We start from the raw sequence: 11,375 nt of genomic DNA, 5'->3' as shown, positions 1-11,375 counted from the left end.
TTACTTCTTATGTAATAAAAACAATGCCACAGAAAGAGTCAAACTTTTTGGTAGACTACTAGATTTAATCAATTCCTAAGCATGTAATCAACACAAATCCACAGAAAGAGTCAACCCTTTTGGTGGACAACAGGATTTCATCAGTTACTTCTCATAAATTCCTAGCTAATTGCGAGAAAACGGCAATTAGAAAATGGAAGCAGTGCCAATATTAGCCGTACGTGGCGCTACCGTCGGGAGGTTGACTCTTCCTCCATTCTCTAAGACTCGGTTGGACCTGCCTCGCCTCGGATGACCTGTGCCTCGCATTGTGGATTGTGTGGTTTCTGCGAATTTCGTAATCTTGTGAATTTCCTCCTCTTCTGCTTCTCCCTCGTAGTCTCTACCACCGCGATTATGTGTGATGCCGTCCTGTCCTGTCGAAATCTTCCTTCTTCATGGCATTGGCGAGAATGATGTGTATATTGGAAAGCTCCTTGCCGACGTGGTCCAGTTCACGGCGGGTCCCTTGAATAGCTGCTCGTAGTAATTGCTTGCTGGCATTGTGAAGAATCCGGGGTGTGCGTCGAGAGCGAAGGTGGTGCTGCAGTCTCAGAAAATTTGGCAGAATCTGCTGGTCTCGGCAACGTAGTAGAAAAAAAGACTGTTGGCATGGAAGCGATGACTTCTTGGTTACTCGCAGTTTGTCGAATTCGTTCGATCGCTGTCGGAATTCCTCCCCATGGAGGCGTCGTTAAAACTTTCGCGGCTGCTCGTCATTATGATTTTAAACTTTTGGGCTATGTCATCCCGTCAATTCTCTTTGGGTGGCCCCAACGTTTCCCCACCGATGCTGGTCGCTTTTTCAAGGGATTATAAAGAGATGAGGATTTAAAATATTTTATATAGGTATCTGTGTCAGTTGGTGGGGGGAGGGAAGCGGGAGGTTGGAGGAGTGGGTTGCTGCTTGTTTATTCTCACTACGGGTTGCCAAGTACGGCTAATTTTAATGCCGGTATCCCTGTTAAAATTGTTTTTTTTTCTTCTTTGGATATTTCAATAGTTTCTCTGACGAGTGTCTGTTTAAAACCTTTAACTTTTGCGAGGATTTTCGCTTCCTCGAGGTCGATTGTGTGGCCAAGCGCCGCGTGTTCGGCTACCGCGGACTTTGTTGACTGTCACAGTCGAATCGCTCTCGCGTGATCTTCTAGGCGTGTTTTGACCGACCTGCCTGTTTCGCCGATGTTGATCTTACCGCAGGTCTGGCAAGGCATTTGGTAGACCCCTTCCACTTGTAGTAGAGTTCTATCCTTGACGGTGTTTAGGAGATGATTTATCTGTGTGTGAGGCGAGAAGATTGTGCTTATCTGGAAATTTCGTAGGATATTTCCTATTACGTCAGGCGTCCCCTTAATGTATGGCAGGAAGGATTTCTTCTGGTCGCTGATGTCGTTTATATTTTGACTTTTTTGTTTGAGACTAGTACTCTCCCAGGCGACAAATTCTCTTTTCTCCGGCGGGACGCGCTAGAGACTTGGGGCGGGCGACTACTCTCGCGAAAGGCGCTTCACGAATCTCCTCTCTCCCATTTTCGGGAGAAAACAGAGTTACAGACTTGCCCTCTTTATCGCCGTTGCAAAGTGTTCAACCTTCCTCAAATGAGTCAACCACGAATGGCCCAACATTTCTTTACCCCCTGCGTAATATCCTCTTTTGTGACCTTGTTGGTGATTCATCATGCTTTGTTGTTTGTACATTTTTACAAATTGGTTTATGGAGAGCGTGTTCGGGTGTCGTATTAGTCTTACTTGTCTTTTGCAATTCATTCTAGGCAGTCCTTTGCTTTTCAATCCTTCCAATTGTCATTCCACAGTTGTCTTCACTAGGACATCGTACCTATTGATGTGTCTGAGGGTTTTTTAAAGAATATTTCTATTTTCTCCAACTTTTCCTTGCACCTCCTCGTTACTTACTAGGTCAATATGTTGTGCCGTCATCATTCTTAAGCTGCACAATACTTCGAATGCCTTTACTCCTGAATTGGTATTTGGTACATTACTATAAAAACGACCGTTTTCAGCAGGCCTTTAAATACGTATGAGAGGTTAGGAAGTGGAGGCCCAAGATATTCGACGGCCCTTGCCTAGAAATAGAGTTTTTTTGGTTAATAAAAGAATCCGTTTCCCTACTTTAAGCACAAGTCCATTCTCCGTAGTAGTGTATGGAATGCACTCAAAGAAAGAAAGCCTCTCAGTGCACCTCTTGTAGTGCCCAGCTATTGCATAATAAGGTTTTGCGTCGATTTCGAGGATTTGGCCATCTTTTTTAACGATTCTAGTCTACTGTACGTGTGGGGGCCATTTACCATTTACATCACGCGGCGTATGTCTATCTTTAATCACCGCGAGCTATGAAAGCCTTAATCAAGAAATTGCCGAAAGTAATTTTTAATAGTCGACGTGTAATTCATCTTCCCATTGCAAAAAATTATGAATCCTTATTATCATTCCATTTTCAAAGCTTTGACGACACGTAATAATTGAAACATAAATAGTATACTGTCTTGTATGCTGTGTACTAAAAAGGAATACAATTATTTCACTGTGGTTGTGGATGATTTCTTAGGGAAAATTAAGGCTATTTCTATGGTCTGCAATACAATAACATTACTTTAATTAATTTATTGCATTCTATAAGATTTATTGTAGAAGATTTTTCCGAACAACGTTTGTTTTGTGGAGTGAAGAGTGGGGACTCGAACTTAATCCGAGAAAATTCATGGCGGTACATTTCTTGCGAAATTCGTCCAACTCCAACCATGTGCATGCTGTGGATGTCATTAACATAAAGGCAACAGACGAAGTGAAGTACCTGGGAGTTAAGATAACCTCGAATCTCACGAGGGAACACGTATAAAGAATATTTGCGGCATGGCCTGAAGAAATTAGAATTCGTCAAGCGTATTGTGGGAAGATTTTCGGTTGAGAAAGTAAATGAAAGGTGCTATTTCGCTCTCGTCCGACGGCACCTTGAATATGCAGCGATATCAAATGTTATCCGGTGCAGAAATACTTAATCCGCGAACTGAATAAAATACAAAGGAAGGCTGCGCGGGTAGTCAAAAAGACTGCTCCGGGCGTAAATACAGTGTTACTCAGATGTGTTTAAGTAAATTAACTAATTTAAATGATGAACGATGAAAAAAATCTTAAAAAACCCTTCAAATGGGAGGCGAAGGAGTGTTAATTAAGATGGTATAACATCCTTTTTCAATAACACTATAAACGAAACCAATGCATGATGACGAATTTAGCTATTTTTACACTCAATTTACACTCACTTCAAAACAATCGATTTCGAGGATTTAGCACGCTTTTAAACGATTCTAGCGATTCACTGTGCGTCTGTGCAATTTACCATTACATCTCGCGGCATACACGCCCGTGTGTCTCACTTTAAATACTTACGGTAATATCTTGTTTTTTTACAAATCTTAGATTAAACCTTTATTTTCTCCTGAGAAACCTTTCACAACAATTGTAAAAATATGTGCTATTAATCTTTTATTACCGCATTTCATCAAAGGTTTTGTCGAAAATTTAATTTTAATCAGAAACAGATGAAATATTTATTCAAGGGGGCGTTGAAAACATCCTTCATTGTCCTAACTTTTTCCGTCGTTTGATGGATTACAGCAATCTAATTAGTCGATTAAAATAACGAGAACAGATAACAAATATTGAAAACAAATTGATTTGTGAATTACTAGCATGAAATGGCAAAAAACATTTGGCATATAACCTAATGCATTGATTAATATTGATATTGACCGATAGCTTAAGAAATAAACTTTTAAATTACAACATCATTTTTATTTATTTCAGGGTGAACAAAGACAGCCGTTATCCAGGAGTAAGAAGATGGTGCGGTTATCTTAAGCAATAAGGAAGCTGACATTATCCAGATGATACAAGATGTTTCTATGACAACGGAAGGCGTGTTTGCGGCTGATGGATCTCCTATGAAGTAGATGGTTTTCTGTGATGAGCAGGAGGTTGCACATTGCTGAGGTTTTTTTTATTACAATTCAGTGATTTCTGATTCATGCTGCTAATATACTGTGTCTTTTCCAACAGAATTCATCGGAAGAAAAGCTAATTAGCACAATGATATATGTACCGCGGTATGATGGTAAAATGAAGTCTCTCTCTTTGATGAGTGTAATTCAAGAGGGACGACTTGGTATTATGAGGTATGAGTTGAATTCAGCTCTTGGTTAAAAATCGGATCCCATGAGGTTATTATATGGTTATGGACCCATATAGTGAATGGGTCTTCTTATGAGAATTCTCGTTAATGGAAAGTTCACAAAACAGCATGGCGAAAATGGTGAAATATTAAAAAGGCGCCATAAACACAAAAGGTATCAAAAGTTGCAAATATAATAGGCCTAAAATACAAAACCTAAGTAGGCAGGCATAAAGGTATATAAAGGTTAAGCATATTTTTGCGTGTGATTATGGTGTCTCTGTTTTGTTTTGTATTGTATTTCTTGGGTGACATCGAATGTGTATTTCATACACATTTATTCACGTTTACAAAAGTCGCCAAAAAAACCAAAAGGTACAGAAGTGCAAAACAAACAAGGCCTAAAATACAAAAATAAAAGCATGGTATAATATAAAATAATTGGTTTATACCGCGGTATGATGGTAACATAACATATCTCTCTTTGATATTTGTTATAAGAGGGACCAGCTGGTATTATGAGGTATGAGTTGAATTCAGCTCTTGGTTAAAATCGGATCCGATGAGGTTATTACATGGTTATAGACACATAGAGTAACTGGGTCTTGTTATGAGAATTCTCGTGAACATAAAGTTTGCAAATGAGCATGGTGAAAAAAATTCACATCTACAATGGGCGCTAAAAATCCAAAAAGGTACCAAAGTGTAAAACAAACAAGGCCTAAACTACAAAACTTATGTTGGCACGGATAAAGGTACCGTGTTGAGTAACTTTTAGTGCGTGAATATGTTTTTTTTATTTGAGATGCATTTTTGGGTGACGTGTATACTTATGTTTCATGTTGATGTGCACTAATCGGCTCTGTTACAGGATGGAAGAGAGAATACAACGATGAGATCTCGAAGAAAAAAAGCGATACGAATTGCGTGCGTACATTGCGTTTTATCCGAATGCGTTGCGCGATTGAGCGAAAATTGCGATTTTATCGTACGAACGGCGAATGGATTGGAGTCATTCGTGTGTCCTCCACATTTAGGAGGAGAAGAAAGAAGACAACAAAAGAAGAGGACATCGTGAAGAAGAAAACGAAGGAATTGGATTGGGATTTGGGCCTTTAGGGCCGTGATCATTGCGTCGAGTAAGGCTAGGATTTTTAGCTTGCGTTAATTTTAGTTTTTTTTAGTCGAACCAAGGTTTTTCATGCGCCGTAAACCATTGCAGTGTAAGGGGATGAAACTGTTTCGCTTGGATGGAAAAGTGGTAATTTCCTCCTTGCGTCACGGTGACTTCCCGTGCATTGTAGTGGGCCGTATGTGATTCCTTGGGGGAAGGGTCATTTATTTTCCTTGTATGTATTCTCTCCCTCTCTCCCCAGGGTCTAGGTCATCAGAACTTCACGTGAAGAGGACCCCAGCTTCAAAACTAGGTTAGCTTTTGGGCCATTATGGCTACGAATCATTGCGTCGAGTAAGGCTAGGATTTTTAGCTTGCGTTAATTTTATTTTTTTGTGTCGAACCAAGGTTTTGCATGCGCTGTAAGCCATTGCAGTGTACGGGGATGAAACTGTGTCACTTGGATGGAAAAGTGGTAATTTCCTCCTTGCGTCACGGAGACTTCCCGTGCATTGTAGTAGGGCGTATGTGATTTCTTGGGGGAAGGGTCATTTATTTTCCTTGTATGTATTCTCTCCCTCTCTCCCCAGGGTCTAGGTCATCAGAACTTCACGTGAAGAGGACCCCAGCTTCAAAACTAGGTTAGCTTTTGGGCCTTTAGGGCCGTGATCATTGCGTCGAGTAAGGCTAGGATTTTTAGCTTGCGTTAATTTTAGTTTTTCTTGTGTCGAACCAAGGTTTTGCATGCGCTGTAAACATTGCAGTGTACGGGGATGAAACTGTGTCATTAGATTGGAAAGTGGTAATTTCCTCCTTGTGTCACTGTGATTTCCCGTGCATTGTAGTGGGGCGTATGCGATTCCTTGGGGGAAGGGTCATTTATTTTCCTTGTATGTACTTTCTCCCTCTCTCCATAGGGTCTAGGTCATCAGAACTTCACGTGAAGAGGACCCCAGCTTCAAAACTAGGTTAGCTTTTGGGCCATTATGGCTACGAATCATTGCGTCGAGTAAGGCTAGGATTTTTAGCTTGCGTTAATTTTATTTTTTTGTGTCGAACCAAGGTTTTGCATGCGCTGTAAACATTGCAGTGTACGGGGATGAAACTGTGTCATTTGATTGGAAAGTGGTAATTTCCTCCTTGTGTCACGGTGACTTCCCGTGCATTGTAGTGGGGCGTATGTGATTCCTTGGGGGAAGGGTCATTTATTTTCCTTGTATGTACTTTCTCCCTCTCTCCATAGGGTCTAGGTCATCAGAACTTCACGTGAAGAGGACCCGTGCTTCAAAACTAGGTTAGATTTTGGGCCCTTAGGGCCGTGATCATTGCGTCGAGTAAGGCTAGGTTTTTTAGCTTGCGTTAATTTTATTTATTTTTTTGTCGAACCAAGGTTTTGCATGCGCTTTAAACCATTGCAGTGTACGGGGATGAAACTGTGTCGCTTGGATGGAAAAGTGGTAATTTCCTCCTTGTGTCACGGTGACTTCCCGTGCATTGTAGTGGGGCGTATGCGATTCCTTGGGGGAAGGCTTTTTTTATTTTCCTTGTATGTACTAACCCGCTCTCTTCATAGGCTGAAGATATTCCCCTGGCCGAATATATGAAGACTTCTGAAGGTTCAGACCATCAGTTAACTGAAAAATGATCTGAAGATAAATCAACCAGGAATTTCTTCTCCTGGAAATCGGTAAGGATAAATTTTAAATATATTTCCCTATTTCTCTGTTAGATGGTGTTTTGGTTTTTATATTTTATCACATCGTCAGGTTAATGGTATAATGTTTTGTAGACGAGTAGTATTTATAATTTCTCCCATGAACTATTAAGATCCTCAATTTGTTAAGCAATTCACATGCGATCTATCTCTATTTTTTCAATTGTGTGCCAATTAAACATGATTGTCCCAAAAATCGACGCTAAAATTACAAAACGTTATGCAGGTCTATTCAATATGAGTTCTTGACAACCTATTTCAATTTATTTTTATGCTTTTTTTTAATGTAACCAATTGAGTTTATCTTTTGTTTAAATTCCTAATGCATATTATACCTTTTTGAATATCCTTTGCATCCCTAGATATATCTAAGTCTATGGCATGTGACATCTTATATTTTCTGAACTTAATAATTTATTTAAATGAATTCCTTATGTTAAAAGATCTTTTTCCTAGTTTCACACGTATATGTTATGATCAGTTTTTTAAATTTTCCGAGACCTTTTTTGAATGTTCAACCTCTGCATTAATCTCTGCAATCATTTATCTATATTCGTGATTTATTTCCATTTTTTATTTATGAAATCGACTCTTTCCTAAATAAATCCCAAATGTTTTCATTTTTCGGAATATAACTTTTTTATTTATGTACATATATATTTATACACCCTTGTGTGCGTAGATAGCACTTATCGTTGGCTACTCAAACTAACTATTCATTGGAAATGACTTTAAATCACTTTTACACACACCTTTTAAATTTTTACTCGGAGATTAATTCGATTCCCGTTTCTCTCTCTCATCAGCTACAAGTCATCGCGGATGTTTATGGAGTAAGCTGGTGGAAAAATGGCGCTAATCCGGAATGTGATACTGTGCTGACATCACGCCAAAAGGTAAAAAAAATCATTCGATTACTCCTTTTTCTGTGTGTCCGTTAAATATTTCAAAAGCGTGTTGGGTGAACATCTTTTAAAAAAGTGAAACCATACTTTTTTTTCTCGTTAAATGCTCTAATATTATTTTTCTTAGACTTGTTCGTGGTGGTATATTACAATTGATCTGCTGCCTTTGGAACGAGACTTTAAGTGCTGCAGGCAATAACGGATTTTAATTCGGAGACCTAACCATTTCCTCAATTTTCGTCGTTTCTTTTAGAGAGTTTAGAAAGGAGAATTAATTAAGAAGTATTAATATTTAAAAAAACATTAAATCATTATTCCGATCTCTCCAACTCTTCTATAGTATCCCTTACGGTTACCGTTAATTTCAGTAGTTTTAATTCAGTCAGATCCGACATCAAATTTAACATAAGTTTGGTATTAATTCTGTCAGCGGAATCAATTCCCGCTGAAAATTAGCATTGAACGAGGAAAAGTACGGATTTTCATTAAAAATTCTCTATTTTTTCTCAGTGTTTTTCCATACTTTTTAAAAATAAGATCGGCAGCCTTTAAAAATAGCTCATCAAGTTTGCTGCATGATTTTCTGTTTTCTTTAAATTTTCCCTTCGATGTTTCATAAATAAAAAAAAGAATAATTTTCACAAAACCATTGTCGCACGTGATGTTTTAGCCGTTCCTCCTCCGTTTTATCAAAGTAATCCGTTTTCGGCAGAAGGTTATCAATTGTTGTCCAGTCGTACGAGTATTATTTCCAGCTTTGTGAAATTAGAATGACAAAAAATGTATACCTGATTGTCATTTGATCTGGAGAATTGAATTCTTTGGAGAGCCTGACCGAAAAGTCTAGTTGTTATCGGAATAGATAATTTGAGGTGCACATAGATAGATTTTTTGTTGTGGTTGAGAAGAAATTTCGTTATAGCTTCATTTGGCCTAAAAACTCTTTAATGGTGCCATAAATGGACATAATTTAATGGATAAAAATGGGATGTCTCTATAAATTTTTGAAATCACACGACGGGAGCAGATACGATGTATCTCAAAATAACTTATACAATTTAATATTATTTTGTAAAATATTGGACAGGAAAATATTTAAAATCGCCTGTCACACCATCTAATTTTTGGCAAAATCTAAATGTTTGCGTGCATTGACAATGGCATCCAGAGATTTTTTATTAAAAAAAATAATAATTACACTGAAGTTGGACGATAAAAATTAATATTTATTTCCATAAAAGCAGTATCTTTCACATCCGTTTCATCCAAGATGATGATTCATGCCTTGTGTTCTTATGAAGAAATTATTTTTCGTGCACAAAATCTTATTTGCTTCAATTGACGATTGCGCAATCTACGTGACGAAAGGTGAATTTGGAAGTATCACGATGTTCTCATTCTTTTGTTTTGTACGTCTTTTTGGTGCAATTTTATTTTTTTGTAATATTATCATGAGAATGTGTTGATAATCATATTTTACCACTGTGTATCAGTGAATCTTAATTTTTTCCAATCGGTACGCTACATTTTTTTTTGGTTTAGTACTTTGAAAATTGCAAATTATTTATTTTTCAAGCTTTAAAAATGTCAGTAAATCCTTGAATGCGTCATTTTTATTTTCTACTTCACTATATGAACCCTAAAGTCTTGGCGAATCTATGATTATTATAGCTGAAATTTCCCCTATCATTGTACAATCCATTTCTATTTAATCCTGAGAATATTTTTTTTTTACTCTTCCTAAAAGATATCGTGCAAGCCCCATTAGATGAAAATTAGTTTTTTCAAATGGAATTCGTTGATTATTTTACCCTTGACTCCGTTTTGCTTGTGTGTTCAATAATGATAAAATTAATATTTTTAGATAACATAAATTTTAAGCAGAAACCTAATATTCAGCAACTATCTGGAGTAATTTTTTTCAATTTTGACATCCAATACCGTTATTTATAGAATTTAATCATGTGAGTCAAATCCTTTTTTATTTACAATAATATTCTTATTCTTTACCATTTGGTTATTTCAAGAACAATAACTTTTTCGGCATACAAGGAGACTTCTATATCTTATTGTTGAGTACAAAATATAATCTGTTTTATCAGCAGGGGGAGAAAGAGGCAGCTTGCAATGTTGGACATTGAAGAAGCAGCTTTATGGATGAAATAAACGTGGAATGCCTCTACATTGACCAATTGAAGTGACTCAGGAACTCAGCAGTTATGAAGAAGGAAACGAATTGTGTAGATTGATAACTGAAGAACTGAAGAGTCAAGAGATGAAGACACCATGGGAACAGATGACCCAGTTGAAGATTCAAGAGATGAAGAATGGCGGCGATCCGAAGTCTGAAGATTTAGATTATATTTTGTTTCGCATATTTGTTATATTTCGAATGTATATGTGCCATTTTGTATTTTTGATGAATTTGATTTAAATTTGTGTTTTAATAATGAGTGAATGGGATTTGGTGTGTGTGTGAGAATGACATTTAGTATATATGTATGTGTGTATATGAGAGTAATTGAGTCAGTGTGCGATGGAGAACGTGCTTAATGGTGAATGAGTGTGTGTTATCAATTGTGTAATGGCGTTGTTACTTTCTGTGAAGCGCATTATTTCGTATGAATGAGGTATGCTATTTCTAGTGAATGAGGTCTGTTATTTCGTGTGAATATGGAATATTATATGATGTGTATAAGGTATGTTATTTCGCGTGAATGAGGTATGTTTTTTTCGTGTGAATGAGCTATGGCTTTTTGTGCGAATGCAGTATGTTTTTCGCGTGAATGTGGAATGTTATATGATGTGAATGGTGTATGCTATTTCGTGTGAATGAGGTATATTTTTGTCGAATGAATAAGGGTATATTATGTAGTCTGAATGAGGTATTTTATTCGTGTGAATGAGATATTAATGTGAGTGTGATTTTAGTTCGTAACTTTATAGTGTGAGTGAGGTTGTGTTTTTTCGTGTGAATGAAGTATGTTTTACGCGTGAATGTGGAACGTTATATGATGTGTATTAGGTATCCCATTTTGTGTGAATGAGGTATGTTTTTTCGTGTGAATGAAGTATGTTTTTCGTGTGAATGTGGAATGCTATATGATATGTATTAGGTATCCTATTTGTGTGAATGATGGATCTTATTATGTGTAAATGAGGTATGTTTTTCGCGTGAATGTGGAATGTGATATGATGTGAATGGTGTATGCTATATCGTGTGAATGAGGGTATATTGTTTAGTCTGAATGAGTATGTAATTTGGTGTGAATGTGGTATATTATATTATGTGTATTAGGTATACTATTTCGTGTGGATGAGGTTATATTATTTAGTGTGAAAGGTGTATGTTATGTAGTGTGAATGACGTATGCTATTTCGTGTGAATTCGAGGTATATATTTTTTTGGTTGAAT

The sequence above is a fragment of the Ischnura elegans genome, chromosome 13 (assembly GCF_921293095.1).
Source record: "Ischnura elegans chromosome 13, ioIscEleg1.1, whole genome shotgun sequence".
Taxonomy (NCBI): Eukaryota; Metazoa; Arthropoda; class Insecta; order Odonata; family Coenagrionidae; genus Ischnura; species Ischnura elegans.
This window is presented reverse-complemented; position numbering follows the sequence as displayed.